Here is a 16,039-nt window from a genome sequence, read left to right as displayed (position 1 = left end):
ACATAATAGGGAACATAGAGTAAAAGCAATGCACTAGCACTTGCAGCCGCACATGCAATTAGCAAACACTGGGTTTGTTATTATTGTGTACTTGCTTACTCTCTTCTAATCCCTATCACTCCAATTTCTTAACTCTGCAAGGGGAAAACAAATTAAAAAACAATATCAGGCACAGGACATCACATACTGATGGTAATGGCAAATACATGATTGAGGGATGCTGCAATGATCATAAATATGTGCCTTGGTTGCAAAACTACTTTTTCAGCACTATTCATAACTTTGAACAAGGAAGTTGACGTGAGGTCTACCTGTACATAATTTTTTTTTTACTAAATTATTTATTTTCAATCTTGTTAAACATTCTTAATTACATTGGTAGTGAACTTCAAACTAGCTAGTGCCCTTGTCAAGTATTGGCTTGAGAAAATATCGGAAGAGTTAAGCTAGGTTTGCTTTCTTGTTTATTAATTTATTTATACATCAATATGATAATGAAAAGATGGATGGGTGCAGATCAGAGTGTGAGTGTGGAGGTCAGTAGTGTCTGCTATTAATCAGCAGCCACTTCTAGCATGGAACTCTCCTATTTGGTTTCCAGGCCAATCAGCAAAGCCAGGTATTCAGGCTCCCTTAGAAGGACAGGAAGGAGGATGTGGGCCGATCTTACCCTAAAGAGTAGGATGTTCCAAAGGGCAGGCTCTACAACACAAGGTTCTTCTTCTGGATCCTGAAAGTCTGAGTTCTTTAACTGACAGGGTCCATAGTAGGCCCTCTGTGCCAGCACAAGTAGGGTGGGATGTACACAGCAGAAAATAGTCCGAACCAAGTTGGGAGGCATGCAGGGCCTTAAAAGTGACAAGCAGTGCTTTAAATTATATCCAGAAGCCAACTGGCAACCAGTGTAGCTCCTAAAACAGTAAGGATACTGGGGTATATCAGGATGTACTCATCTCTATCCAAATTGCAGAAACTCTATCTTTCACATGTCCTTTAAGAGTAGACACATGTAGAATTATCTATCTGAGAGGTAACTAGGATGAGTGGGATTGTGAGAAGGTCCTTCCAGGAATGTATGCAATCAGTGCAAAACCCCACCTAGCTGCACCTACCACTCACTGAGCAGGACCTAAGAATATAAAATGACTTCCAAACACATCTGAATGAGAGAATACAACCCCATTTAGAGTCAGTATTTCACTGCAGTAGTTAAGCCCACAAACCCTAAGATACTCCATCTTGGAGCAATTCAGTCTCAGTCTGTTTCTCCTCATCCAGACCTTCCAGCTTAAAGGCACTTCTACCATATGTCATCTATCACCTTTTTAGCCTGGAGCTGGGTTGTATAGCTGGATATCATTAGCATATTTACAAAGTTTTTTCCCAGAAGTTCATGTTGATGATAAAGAGAAGTGGGGACAGGATACAGCTTTGAGGGACTTCACAAAGTAGGGGTTTTCCAAGCATATATCTCCTCTCACTCCCAACTGGAAACATCATTTCAGAAAGGAGGATAAGCACTACTAGATAATGACACCTGTTCCAGTTACTCAGTGATGTTCCAGAAATATATTATGGTAGATAGTAGTGAAAGCTATGGAGAGGTCAATAAAGATTCCAATGTCAGTTGTAGTCTCCCAATCCTGGTCTTTCCATAGGACATCTGCAACCACAATCAATCAATCTGATGTACTCTGGCCTCAAATCTGACAGCTATAGTTTCTAAAATTTTATTTCTTCTAGGGCTTTTTGAAGATTCAGTTGCTTTCTACTTGTACTAGAAAGGAAAAGTTGGAGACAGAGTTAAGTTATCCAAAATAATCAGATTGAGTGAAGGCTTTTTGAGCAGGGACATTCTACAATGTTATTTAGAGATAATAAAACCCCTCCCTTGGCAATACATTGCTTGTGGCTCAAATCCAACTGTTAATCATTTCATGGAAGGTCTTAACCAGCCATAAGAGACAGTAATCTAAATAGAAACTGGAAAAGCTGACACAACAGAGGACCCTATCAATTTCCTCAGAACTCTCAAATTCGGAATGATTCCAGATACTTGATAAGATGAAGCCATGGCCATACTGGGCTATAGGGTTTTATTAACCAGCATCTTGACTTGCATCCAGAAACTGAGGGACGCAGTGTAGCTTGCAAAGTATCTGTGTTACATTGATGTGCCAAACTATACTCATAATGATCTACATTGCCGCATTCTAGACCAATTGAAATTGCTGGATAGCAATTGCTGGACACACCCATGTAGAGCATGCTGTAATAATTCAATCAAGAGGTGACTAGGGCATGAGTGACAGACAAGACCTCTTCATTTCATAATGGCTGCCATTGGCACATAACACAAAGTGATGCAAAGTCTTTCCTAGCTAGAGTTTCCAGCTGCTCTTTGAACACGAGCAATGAAACCAAGAGGACTTTCCAGATTGGGCATAAGGTGTGAGTGGGGAAGTGCAACCCCATCCAGAGCCAAGGTATAAAATCTCCAGATCTGGAAGTAGGGCTGAAGGAAAATCCATAGTCAGTCTTGGTAGAGTTGAGATGAACCTTGCTTCCCCCACCATCCAGGCCCTCACAGTTTCCACTGATATTTAGGTTAATTTATGGACGAATATGGATTTGTTACAGATAAGCTGGCATTTAACAGCAACATATGAAACTTCTGGGCTCCAAGGATTTATATTCTGGCTCTTAGGATGAAGGCTGGAATTGGAGGTGGTGGGTGGGCATCAATCTAAGATGCTGAACTCCTTCTCTGGATGCAACCCACCCAGAGCTTCTTACCGTACCTTCCATTGCTCATCACAACCATAATTTCTTTCTTTCATAATAGCCTCTGTCTCAGGAAGCCCAATTCTCACTTACTATTTATCAAGCAACAACAACCCATTATCATGAGTCAAGTGATTCCAAACTAAGTCCCTTAGGCAGCCCACTCCCATTTTCAGTACATACTGGAAACCTAGCCCACCTCCTCAACTGTCTCCTTATCAGAGATAGGGAGACATCTACATTACAGGAGCAAGTCCAAGGAGCTTTGCAGGGATAAATTCTGGCCTCCAAGCTGCCCTAAGTTGTGTTCTTCTTCCAGGCTGTGTCAAAAGACCAAAGAATAAAGAATCACCCTCCTCTAAGCCAACCTCCAGAGTGATCTCAATGGTATAGAAGTTCTGATCCGGGAATTTCTGAGTAGCAGCCAGTCTTTTCCTGGCAGCTGCTTTCAGGACAGGATTGGCAGAGGTCCTGTCTGCTTCTGCTGCCAGCAAACTCAGGCATCCCAGACAAATAAAATGCCAAAATAGCCAATGCCAGACAAGGCTGCCCCGGTCCTCCAGCACCAGGAGTTTGTTTATTTATTTATTTATTTATTTATTTATTTATTTATTTATTTATTTATTTAGTCAAGTGATTATAAGATAACAGGTATAAGTATTACATAGTTATGAATACATGAAATGGATACATATAAGAAAAATAAAAAGAAACAATAGGACAGGGACGGTAGGCACTTTAGTGTGCTTATGCACGCCCCCTACAGACCTCTTAGGAAAGGGGTGAGGTCAATAGTAGACAGTCTAAGGTTAAAGTTTTTGGGGTTTGGTGAATCAGTTCCTCAGAGCTTGGGAGAGAATCTTCCATATTTCTTCCCCTGATGGTCCGGCAGTCAGTGGCCACTGGATACCTATCTTGACCCTGGCTTCGCATTACACTGTCATCAAGCACCTCATCAGCACTCCACCTTCTTCTGCAGGCTAAATTACCAGATTTAGTCTTATCCTTCTCTAATATGGAGTTGATTGACTGGTTATCATTCTTTCAACTAAAATTATGTATTTTTCACGTGACATTAAGATTTAGCTATACAGAGGGTAAGCAGTGGCAGGTTACAAATGGAATTAATGAAAAAGCAAAACTGCAGTGGCTGTTTTCCTTTTTTATAAAGAGTTACTTAAGAAAAGAGCTGTGGTGGCACAGTGGTTAGAATGCAGTATTGCAGGCTAATTCAGCTGACCGCTAGCAGTTCGATTCTCACTGGCTCAAGGTTCATTGACTCAGCCTTCCATCTTTCTGAGGTGGGTAAAATGAGGACTCAGATTCTTGGGGACAATATGCTGACTCTCTAAAACTCGTAGAGAGAGCTGTAAAGCACTATGAAGTGTGTATTAGCACTTATGTATATAAGTCTAAGTGCTATTGCTAAGTGTTATTTACTACCCAAGAAAAGTGTTCAAACTAAATGCATCTGACAAATTCTTCCATATTCAGCCAGAAAATAGGTGTGCTTGGTAGGGGAGGGGATACTGCACTGCAGCATATTTTTAATGGGTCTGGTGAGTAGTATAAAAGACCAGCTTTCTATATCAGATCATACCAGGAAAGAGTTAAAAGAAAGTATTTCCCCTTTGCTTCTAGTTCAGGATTAAAATGAAAACCATGTTATAATATCAAGACTAGCCAGGATATCCCAGCCCCTTTTGTCTCTTGGTACTTAATTTCAGATATGTCAACAAAGGAGCTTTTGTGCATTTATCCACTCCAAAGCATTCCCTCAAAATGTTTGTAATACCTTCGAAAATAGTTTTCTTTCTTTTTTTTTTACAAGGCATCTTTCTCCAAATAGGCAAGTATCTTTCTAATTAAAAAAAAAAAAATCTTGAGATTTCAGGTACACTTAGCATTTTTGCAAATAAGTGAACACTTTCGGACAGACAAAAGGTTTCCCCATTGTGAATTTTCTTAGACAGTTTTACTTTAAATATCACAGATGGAATACAGACTTCTCTTTCTGTTCTCAAATTTCTTCTATGTCCACAGTAAAATATAAAATCTATTCTGAAGGCCATTAGGGAAGAAAGCTGTGGTTATGCTATTCTTTCTAAATATAATTGAAGTGGTGGAGTGCATTAAACATTGAAATGTTTTAAGCGGGTTGGAAGAATAATTTAATGATGTTCTCTTTAAGATAGTTAATTAGCATGGCTTGTATGAAAACGTAACAAGAACTCCACCTACTGTAAAATTGAATGTTCTACACACAGGATGCTAATTTATTTATGTATTTACATAGAGGGAAGATTAAGGCTGTTCATCCTCTTATGGGAAATTTCAGATCATCACTAAAAAGGAAGAGTGTTTTATATATCATAGGGATAAAATGATACCGTTCTAAAATATTCCAACGATAGAAGAGGTTATGTTTAAACCTGTCTAAACAATCTACATGAGAAATAATTCTGAGCTGCCATGTTTAATAAAACAACTCAACAGTAAAAAAAAACAATGATACGGCAAAAATACATTTTCTTATGGATTTCTTTTGCTACCTTTCTAGTAATTTGCATTTAAAAAAATCTAAAACAAATAACATATTTATTTTTAGAAAGTATCGTCCTGAGTGGAATATTAGTTACAAATGGAGGAATGTGACCTTTGATCATATTTTTGCTTTCCAAAATAAATATTGATATTTGCTTTTAAATAAAATTAATTCTCAGTCTTTTTCATCAATAAGCATAGGCATTTTCAACATGTATTTAAGGTAAATTCATGTCTTGTTGGAGGAAGAGTCTAAAGCAGGAATGTTTAACCTTGGCAAGTTGAAGACTTGTGGACTTCAATTCCCAGAATTCCCCAGCTGGGGAATTCCCCACCTGGGGAATTCTGGAATTTGACGTCCACAAGTCTTCAAGTTGCCAAGGTTGGACACCCCTGGTCGAAAACAAAATACAGTTGGCGAAAGGTTCACACCAAGCAGTTTTGCCCGGAGGTTTTCTCTCCGAACACAAGGTTTACATTGACAAATTCTGTAGACAAGAGGCCTTGTCTTCATTGTGCATTGTATTGCTTTTGTGTGTGCCTGAACTGTGCAATACACATTTTTGCCTAACAACATGGAAAGCTTTTATTCCCCCCCACCATCATACTACTGTATGTTTAAAAACTTCCTCTCTACATGCAGAAGGATAGAAGAGGCGGTAAATGGGTTCACAGGATAAGAAATGTCTCCTTTGAGCTGAACAAGCCATGGAATCATGGTTCATGCACAGAGGTGGAATTCAGCAGGTTCTGACCAGTTCTGGAGAACTGGTAGCGGAAATTTTGAGGAGTTCGGAGAACTGGCAAATACCAGCTCTGACTGGCCCCGCCCCTATCTATTCTCTGCCTCCCGACTCCCAGCTGATCAGCTGGGTCTTCTTTTGTTGCCCTGCACAGGAAAATGGAGCTGGAAAGCAGGTTAGTGGGGTGGGGAAGGAATGGAGATTTTGCACTAACCTTCCCCCAGGAGTGGGGAGGGAATGGGGATTTTGTAGTAACCTTCTCCCAGGGCTGGGGAGGGAATGGAGATTTTACAGTATCCTTCCCCTGCCACATACCCCATGCCACGCCCTCTACCACACCACGCCCCCAAGCCATGCCCACCGAACCGGTAGTAAAAAAATTTTTTTAATCCCACCACTGTTTATGCAGGGTACTACAGGTAGTTCTCAAGTTATGATCACAATTGGGACTAGAATTTCCATTGTTAACCAAGACGTATCCGATTTTACAATATTTTTTGCCACTGTTTCTAAGCAATCACCGCAGTTGTTAAGTGAGTCACATGGTCTTTAAATGCAACTGGCTTCCCCTATTGACTTTGCCTGTCAGGAGCCAGCTGAGAAGGTCACAAATGGAAATGACAACCATCATAAATACATGACAGTTGCCAAACACCTAAATTTTGATTATGTAACTGTGGGGATGCTGTGTTAGTTGTATGTGTGAGTACTGATTGTCAGTCATCCTTTTCAGTGCCATTGTAATTTCAAATGATCAATGAACAGATAGTTATAAGTTGAGGACTACCTGTATCCAAATCACAGTAGTTGAGTTCATGCATCACCATATGCCACAATATATCATGTCCTTCTTTATTTTCTTTCTCCTGGCCTTTTACTCAATGCTTTTCACATCTGGATTAATGCCGGAATTAGCTGCGAACACTTGTGTGTCATCTAACAGAAGCAAATCTGTTACATTTGGGTTGGGAAAATCAACTCAGTGGAAAGTGAAGGAGCCAAAAAAATTTTTATAGAAAGAAAGAATTGGAACAATCTTAATTTTTGTTACCCCTTGCTCAAAAGCAACAATATTTTATTCCTACAGTAGATAAAAGAAGGAAACACTGTGTATTTTCTTCTGCTCCTTAATTGTTTTATGCCTATTAGATTAAAAAAGGGAAAAAAATAATCCAGGCAACAATTTTAAAACAGTTAGCCCATTGATTTATAAACTTTATATTACTATGATTATTCAATTACATTCAAATACAAATTTGCAGTGGAAGAAAGAAGTCAGAGTAGAACAGAGATATCACCGCAAGAATTTTGGCTACTAGAAGGACACTTGCAGGAACTGGGTATGTCTAGTTTAATGAAAAGAAGGACCAGGGGTGATATGACAGCAGTCTTCTAATATCTAAGGGGTTGCCATAAAGAAGATAGAGTCAATTTATTCCCCAAAGCACATGAAGGCTGGACAAGAAGCAAAGGATAGAAACTAATCAAGGAGAGACCCAGCCTAAAAATATTTTCTAGCTTATCTCAAGTAGTTGTGGGTGCTTCAACACTGGAAGTCTTTTAGAAGAGATTGGACGTCATTTGTCTGAAATAGTATAAGGTCTCTTGCTTGAGTGGGGGTTAGACTAGAAGACCTCCAAGGTCCCTTCCAACTGTTATTCTGTTATTCTGACCCCTCCCGCTTCCCAACTTCATTCTCCAGAAATTAGACTTGCCTTGACACCCCTGGCCTTTCATAAGCCACTAAAAACCCAGTTTTGTGGCTCAGGTAGCTTTGGGTTAGTTTGAAGTGTTTATAACTGTTCTTAGCTCCCCTTTTCCCCCATCTATTTTAACTCCCACCTGAAGCCATGTATATGAGATAAGTCACCTATAAATTCATTAAGTAAATAAATATGTGAAAACCAGTGATGGGATTCAACTTTTTTTTACTACCAGAGCTGTGGGTGTGGCATGGTGAGCATGGTATGGTGGGCGTGGCAGGGGGAGGATATTGTAAAATCCCCATTCTCTCCCCACTCTACTAACCTGCTTTCCAGCTCCATTCTCCTGTGCACGGCAACCAAAGAAGACCTAGCCAATCATCTGGGACTTGGGTGGCAGAGAATAGATCAGAGCAGGACCAGTCAGAGGTGGTATTTACCAGTTCTCCGAACTACTCAAAATTTCCGTTACTAGTTCTCCAGAACTGGTCGGAACCTGCTGAATACCACCTCTAGTGAAAACAATGTCCTTGAGTATTGGATCAGAATTAAAATATTTCCCTTTTTCTTTATTTCTCTTTCCTATAGCCCATCACTACCCCCAGGAAACTGCCAAGCACCAAGCAACTGCCAAGGGTGATCTGCTTGTCCAGTATGTGTCAAGCAACAGTATAGGCCACTGCCCTTTCTCGAGGGAAGGAACACATGAGATTAGCTTCTACTCCAGAGATGAGGTACTAAACCCTTTTATGACTTGTGGACTTCAACTCTCAGAATTACTGAGCCAGCCATGCTTCAAGGCTGAGGGCCAAGCCAGCCAAGGGCCATAATTCCCTAGCCCCTGTTCTATTCGTTTCCACCCCATCAGGAAGTCAATCCCTACCCAGTTATTTTGTATGGCATACATGAAAAATAGAAATACAGAATTACGTGTCACCTCTAGTGCCACTGTCCTTGTCGGTTCGTTGCCTACTGCGTGTTGTGTTCCAGCCTTAGCAGCAAGTAATGATAAGCTGTTTACTTGCGAGTAAAAACAAACCCCTTTTCAACCAGGGTCGGAACAGTCTTTTATTCATGTGGATAAACAAAAGCCAAACATAATTAGTCCCAACAGACCTGGTTCTGGCCAAGAAGTCTGAATTGCTTGCCATATCCAAAAAGCAAATGGTTGTCTGCAACAACTGCCCCAAACCCCTACTATTTATTTCCCAAATAGGGAGAGGCTTGGCTATCATCTGTATTTGCCTCTCCCTGAGAGCTGGCTTACTGCTTTTCTTTGCTCTCCTCTCTTTTCCTCTCTGCGCATATGTTCATCTGAGATAGGCCCCTTCTGTTCTTCTCCATACTCAGCTCAGGCCCCAAAGAGAGCTGCCTCTCCACACTGGGAGAGGACGGAGGGCCCCAGCTCTGCCTCTGTCTGATGCTGTTTCCTTATTAGAACCTTCCAAAGGCTCCAAAGCTGGCCCAGGCTCTCCCTCAGTCTCCTCCTCATCCGACTCTGCAGCTAGACTCTACAGAGCTAGGCTCTGTAGCTCGACAACACTGGGCAATGAACTACTAGGCATATGGCAGGATAAGCCCTTCTATTATATCACATGACCTAAAATGGACACCTAACTTTAAAAACATCATCAAAAAAGCACAACAAAGACTGTTCTTTCTGCGCCAACTCAAAAAGCTCAAACTGCCCAAGGAGCTGCTGATCCAGTTCTACAGAAGAATCATGGAGTCTGTTATCTGCACTTCTATAACTGTCTGGTTTGGTTCTGCAACCCAACAGGACAGACACAGACTTCAGAGGATAATTAGGACTGCAGAAAAAATAATTACTACCCACCTGCCTTCAACTGAGGACCTGTATACTGCACGAGTCAAAAAGAGGGATGTGAAAATATTTGCAGACCCTTCACATCCCGGACATAGACTGTTTCAACTCCTTCCCTCAAAATGACACTATAGAGCACTGCACACCAAATCAACAAGAACAGTTTTTCCCCAAACGCCATCACTCTGCTAAGCAAATAATTCCCTCAACACTGTCCAACTATTTACAAAATCTGCACTACTATTACTATTAACCTTCTCATCACTCCTTATCACCCATCCACTCCCACTTGTCACTGTACGACTGTAACTTTGTCGCTGGTATCCTTACGATCTATATTGACTGTTTCCTAGTATGATTTGATTGCTTATTGTACCCTATGACTATTATTAAGAGTTGTACCTTATGATTCTTTACTCTTGATGAATGTATCTTTTCTTTTATGTATACTGAGAGCATTTGCACCAAGACAAATTCCTTGTGTCTCCAATCATACTTGGCCAATAAAGAATTCTATTCTATTCTTCCACTCACTGGTCACTGATTTCCATGGGAATTTTTTTTTTTTTCCTTACACCAGTGGTGAGAGAAATTTCTTCATTTTTCTTTTCTTTTTTTTATGTTCATTGATGGAACTATAAAACACTTGTCTCTGTGTTTTGGTTGTTTTCACCAAATTGGCAAGCATTTTGCCACTTCTCCTTGCTAGCCCAAGTGACGGGAAAAATGGTCAAAATTTGGTGAGGCACCCTTTTGTTATTTTTACTGTCTAGGAAAAGGTAAACGAAGGGGAGAATCCAACAATCAGGAATTGCAATAAATGTACTCTGCATGGAACAGTAAGCTATTGCCATGGCTGGTACATTTAAAATCTGGAATGTTCTTGGGTAAAAATAAACATCTTTCTAGCCCATTGCCCTAAAGAAATGCAACTCTTTTGTTAAAAAACATCAGAGTTGAGGATCTGCCTCTTCAAGAGAAGTCTCATCAGCTTTTTTTTTTTTCCCTAGGCAGCAATCAACTCTCTCACACACAAAGATGATTGACATCTCTCCTGACCCGCCTGCTTGGATACTTCCAGCTCTGGTTGAACAGCCATAAAGGCAAAGAGCAGGTAGCTGGCCAAGTTCCCACAAGTATATTTTTCACTTCCTCGGGCCACAATAACTGAAACTTATCCCACAAACCCTGACTAGATAGTGTCCCTGTAAACTCAACAGTTTCTGCAATAATTGCAGCATCTAAATTGGAAGCAGATGTGAACATCTTTTCCCCTCAAAGGGCTTTGCAAAACTGTAACAGAAACCCACAGAGTGATTTTGGCTTAGTCTGAGCTGCCTTGAGCAGCACATCCGCCACCTGAGAAATCTCCCCTGGGTGTTTCATTGGAGTTGCAAAAAAGGTGCAGGCGTTACATCACCTTGCCGCAGGGTAGGTCCCATTATATATTCTTCTGCACCCAGTCAATAATATTAGTAACAATCAGTGCACCACATACACCCTAGCCCAATGGTGGCTAACCTTTTTGGGCTCCTGTGCCCAAAATTGCAAGTGCGCTAGCGCGCCTGCCCTCACCTGCCAGCACCCAAAATGCAATGCATGCCCCCCCTTCCCACATCCCCTGCGCAGGCGCGCGCAATCCCCACCCCACTCCCCTTACCCTGCACTGTGCCTCACAGCTGATTTTTCAGCTGGTTTGAGGCTTTTTCAGCCTACCAGAGGCTTGAAAAAAGCATCTGCAAGCCTTCTCAGGCCGAATTATAGGCCCGTTTGGTCACTTCCGGTATTACCAACCGGGGAAAAAATAATCAGCTGTGAGGCGTGCGCATGTGCAGTGAGGTAAGTTTGCCTGTGCTCATGTGCCAGCACAAATGGCTCTGTGTGCCACTTGTGGCACGTGTGCCATAGGTTTGCCATCACAGCCCTAGCCATCATGTCCCTGTTGGTTTCATCTCCTGGACTTTTTTTCAGGAAACCCAGGGGATTCTGAGCTCTCTACAACTAGAGAGCCCATTCTTTTGCCAAGCTGTTCCTCAATACCGACAGTCCTCGACTCACAACAGTTTGTTTAATGACCATTCAAAGTTTCAACGGCACTGAAAAAAGTGACTTATGACTGTGTTTTACACTTATGATCATTGCAGCATTCCCATGGTCCTATGATCAAAATTCAGATGCTTGGCAACTGGTTCATATTTATGATGGCTGCAATGTCCTGGAGTCACGTGACCCACTTTTGCAACCTTCAAACTTTTTGCAAGCCAAGTCAATGGGGAAGCCAGATTCACTTAACAACCGTGTTATTAATTTAACAACTGCTGTGATTCACTTAACCACTGGGGCACGAAAGGTCATAAAACAGGGCAAAACTCACTTAATAAATGTCTCACTTAGAAACAGAAATTCTGGGCTCAATTGTGGTCTTAAATCGAGGATTATCTGTATATATTTTGATAGCTGGGGGAGAGAAATGCTAATGGCATTCACAATGTAAACATTCTCATTCCGGGGCAGCCTAAATGACAAAACAACAACAGCAACTGAACACTGAATATTGCAAGCAAAATGCATTTACCTGTCTTTCAAGTGGGACCTGGGCAGGGGCATCAGCAGCAATAGCAATAGCACTTAGACTTAAGAGCCATGGTGGCGCAGTGGTTAGAGTGCAGTACTGCGCGCTACGTCTGTTGAGTACTGGCTGTCTGCAATCTGGCAGTTCAAATCTCACCAGGCTCAAGGTTGACTCAGCCTTCCATCCTTCCGAGGTTGGTAAAGTGCGGACCCAAATTGTTGGTGGGCAATAGGCTGACTTTGTAAATCTCTTAGAGAGGGCTGTAAAGCACTGAAAAGTGGTATATAAGTCTAAATGCCATGGCTATGGTTATATATAGCTCCACAGTGCTTTACAGCTCTAAGTGGTTTACAGAGTCAGCATATTGCCTCCAACAATCAGGGTCCCCTTTTTACTGACCTCAGAAGGATGGAAGGCTGAGTCAACCTGGAGCTTGGTGAGATTTGAAGTGCCAAATTGCAGGCAGCCGACAGGCAGCAGAAGTAGCCTGCAGTACTGCATTCTAACTACTATGCCACCGTGGCTCATAGGGAATAAAAAAAAAGCCAATATGGCAGCTGCAGGAAGGTGAGCAAAGGTTTGTTCCATTTTTATATGCATAGTATATGCAAAACACTCAAAAGAAAAAAAAAGGAGTACAACTTCAATGGCATGATTTTGGCTACCATCCTGACTTTTCTTTGATCGTCCCATGATTGCCTCCAGGACTGGATAACCCAAGGCACCTGAAACCCTTCTAACCAGAATAATAGAAAATTAATGATATTGTTTCTTATATTTTGAGAGACAAAATTGTCCCTTGTGGTTGCAAAGTCTAAAGCAGTCTTAGAAAAAAGGGGTTTTTAAAACCTCACTTTAACCCATGATTATTGTCTTTTATTTATTAGAATCCCACCTTTATTTTTTTTATAAATAACTCAAGGCAGAGGACATACTACTTCCTCATTCTAGTTTCTCCACAACAGCAACCCTGTGAGGTGGATTGGGCTGAGAGTGAATGGCTCAATGTCTCTCAGCCAGCTTTATCTACATGGCTTTATCTATCTGTGCGTTTTGACAACAGAAGTGATTTGTCATTCATAGAATCCCCCCCGCCACCCAAGTTTCCCAGTTTAATCTATAGTGCTGACAGATGGTGGTACATATAGGGATGTAAAGGGAGGGGCAAGTAACAGAAGTGTGTGCACTAATATTGTGGTACAAACTCTTCCCTTGACATACTTGCACGCAGTCTCACAAAATAAGTACTGTTATTATCATAATAGTTTGATGCATTGTGACATCCTGGTACATGTTTTGTCATTTTGGTTAGCCCTAATGAATCTTGGTGGTTTTCCATCCAAACATTAACTAGCTCCAATCCAGTTTAGCTTTTCAAATTCAGTTAAGATCAGATAAATACTGCTACTCAGTTGTGCGAAGGAGTTATTCTAAAACTCCTTTGCACAACTAAGTAGCAGTAGTTTAGAATAATTTTGGAAGTCAGGGGAGGAAACATACTTCACTTCAATGTAGCTATTCTAGTATGTTGTAGAATCAATTGATTTTGGTTTAGTTATTGGATCAAACATATAGGCTGGTAAGCTACCAGCTGGGCAAATAATCAGGCATATCTTCACAAACATGCATCCAGTGTAATGAGTAGCAAGAAAAAGAGGTAGAAAGTGAAACAAGGAGGTCCCAGAAGAATATTAACAGCCTTATACAGAGATTTTCAAATTATGAAATGAATATATGAAGAAGAAATGAATAGTCAAGAGGAAGAACATAACCAAGAAGGTTGGGGTTGGATGGAATTGGTAAGGTCTCAGGTGTGGGATTCTACCAGTTCGACCCGGTTCTATAAAACCAGTTGTTACGGTTCCCAGTAGTTCAGAGAACTGGTAAAACAGGTCACTGGCTGACTCTGCCTCTCTCCACCCGCTTCTCCGCTCCCTGCTCAGTCAGTCCTTATCACGCATGTGCAACATCCTGTGCATGCACGACAAACTGACTGCATTCTAACCCTGCCCGCCCCACCCTCCTTATCTCAGCCATGCGCCATTGCTGTCTGCAGTCTGCTTTTGCCCGCCTGCCAGCCATCGCTGTCTGCCTTTCACCATGATCTCCCTAGATGAGTGAAGCTGTGCAAGCCACAGTCCCCTACATGCTGCTGCTGCCTCCAGCTCCAGTTGAGTCCTGACTCCTGGGCCAGCCTAGGCTGCCACCACTGTGCTACCACTGCTGCCATTGCCCTTTCTGCCACTGCCACCACTGCTGCCAGAAGCCCCAGTTGAGTCCTGAGTCCTGAGTCAGCCTAGGCTGCCACCACTGTGCTACCACTGCTGCCATTGCCCTTTCTGCCACTGCCGCCACTGCCGCCAGAAGCCCCAGTTGAGTCCTGACTCCTGGGTCAGCCTAGGCTGCCACCACTGTGCTCTGCTGCCATTGTCCTTTCCACCACTGCTGCCAGAAGCCCCAGTTGAGTCCTGACTCCCAGGCTGGCTTAGGTCGCCACCACCATGCTGCCGCTGCCCTCTGCGCTCGTGGCCTAGCTAACTGTTCCCCATCCCTGTTTGGCTTACTTAGCTGCCAGGGCTGCCCATGCAGCTCTCGCAGCCAAGCAAGGTTCTCCCCCACCCCACTTGTCTAGTTTGCTTAGCCGTGGGGGCCACCCATGCGGCTCTTGCAGCCTAGCAAGGTTTTCCTCAAACCGTCTCCAACCTCCAGCTTACCTGGCTCGCTGGTGGCAGAGAGGAAGGTGAGCCAGGGCTGACCCATTGCCGCTCAGGTCCCCACCAGCCTGCATCTTGCGTCCCCACCTGGATTCTCCACAGCAGCGGTCACCAACTGATGGTCCACGAGAAAATTTTGCTGGTCCGCAGAGAAATGTCACCCCCAGAGCACTCCCCAAAGCAATTAATCCAGGCTGCACAGGAGCACAAGGTTGCGCTGCCCACATGGCCTGTGGGAATCCTCCCCACCCACTCACTCCTTACCTGGCAAGCTTGCCTGCTAAATTGCTATTTCTGCTTTTTCTGCTCATCAGCTGTTCTGCTGTGCCAGGAGATTTAGAATAGCTAGAAAGCAGGAAATCGTTGAATTTTTTGCTTTCTAGCTAATCTTTAGATCTTTGGTTCTGCTTTTAAGCAGAGCCGAACCTTCCTTAGGACTGAAGCAGTGCAGACTCAGCTAGCCAATGGCAGAAACACAGATCTCTAAGTGAATCTGTGATTCTGAGAGCAACTCAATCTGAGAAGAGGAACTTTATTGTCACTGTACAAGTACAACAAAATTGTGGATGCACCCCAGCAACTGTTCGCATTACAATAAAACCAGAGCACTTAAAGATGAAGATAAGAAAATAGAGTACCCGCATCTCCATTTGCAATTAGAGTGCCTGCCTGCTTTGCCTAATCTTCTTTAAAGGTTGTTCTTTTTCTTATAAAAAAATCAATATTTACATACATGGTGTGCTGTGAGTTAATTTTGTGAGTTTCCTTGCAAGCAAATTTTATGTGACAGACTCAGCTAGCTAATGGCAGAAAGATAGATCTCTGAATGAATCTGTGATTCTGTAAGCAACTCAATCTACTTTCCTGCTTTGCCTGATTTTGGGTAAAAGTTGCTCTTTTTTAATAAAAATATATATCAATATTTATGTAAATATTTATAATATTTACATAAAAGCCATGCCCAGCCAATCACATGACCACCAAGCCACACCCACACATTAGGCCACACCCACAGAACTGGTTGTTAAGAAATTTGAATCCCACCCCTGTAAGGTCCCAGAAAGAGAAAATTGAGAAGTTTTAAAGAACAAAAGGCCATCTATTAATTGGTGCATAGTTGTGGGGGAGAGATAAGGAAAGCCAGTTGCTTCTAC

At 42.2% G+C, this 16,039-nt stretch overlaps 1 protein-coding gene and 1 long non-coding RNA gene across 6 annotated transcripts in view; one reads left to right on the top strand and one right to left on the bottom strand.

The window, feature by feature from the left end:
• LOC148126148 (uncharacterized) overlaps positions 1-10,127 on the top strand; it is an 80,591-nt gene extending 70,464 nt beyond the window's left edge. Inside the window, exon 8 of the long non-coding RNA XR_015742885.1 lies at positions 8,363-10,127. This is a non-coding gene — a long non-coding RNA (uncharacterized LOC148126148). The remainder of the gene's footprint in view (positions 1-8,362) is intronic.
• Positions 1-16,039, bottom strand: part of NFIA (nuclear factor I A) — a 485,231-nt gene that overhangs the window by 396,024 nt on the left and 73,168 nt on the right. The window lies entirely within an intron of this gene.

This window comes from Pseudonaja textilis, chromosome 3, assembly GCF_049901715.1.
Source record: "Pseudonaja textilis isolate UNSWEBS1 chromosome 3, rPseTex1.2, whole genome shotgun sequence".
NCBI classification, from domain to species: domain Eukaryota; kingdom Metazoa; phylum Chordata; class Lepidosauria; order Squamata; family Elapidae; genus Pseudonaja; species Pseudonaja textilis.
This window is presented reverse-complemented; position numbering and strand designations above follow the sequence as displayed.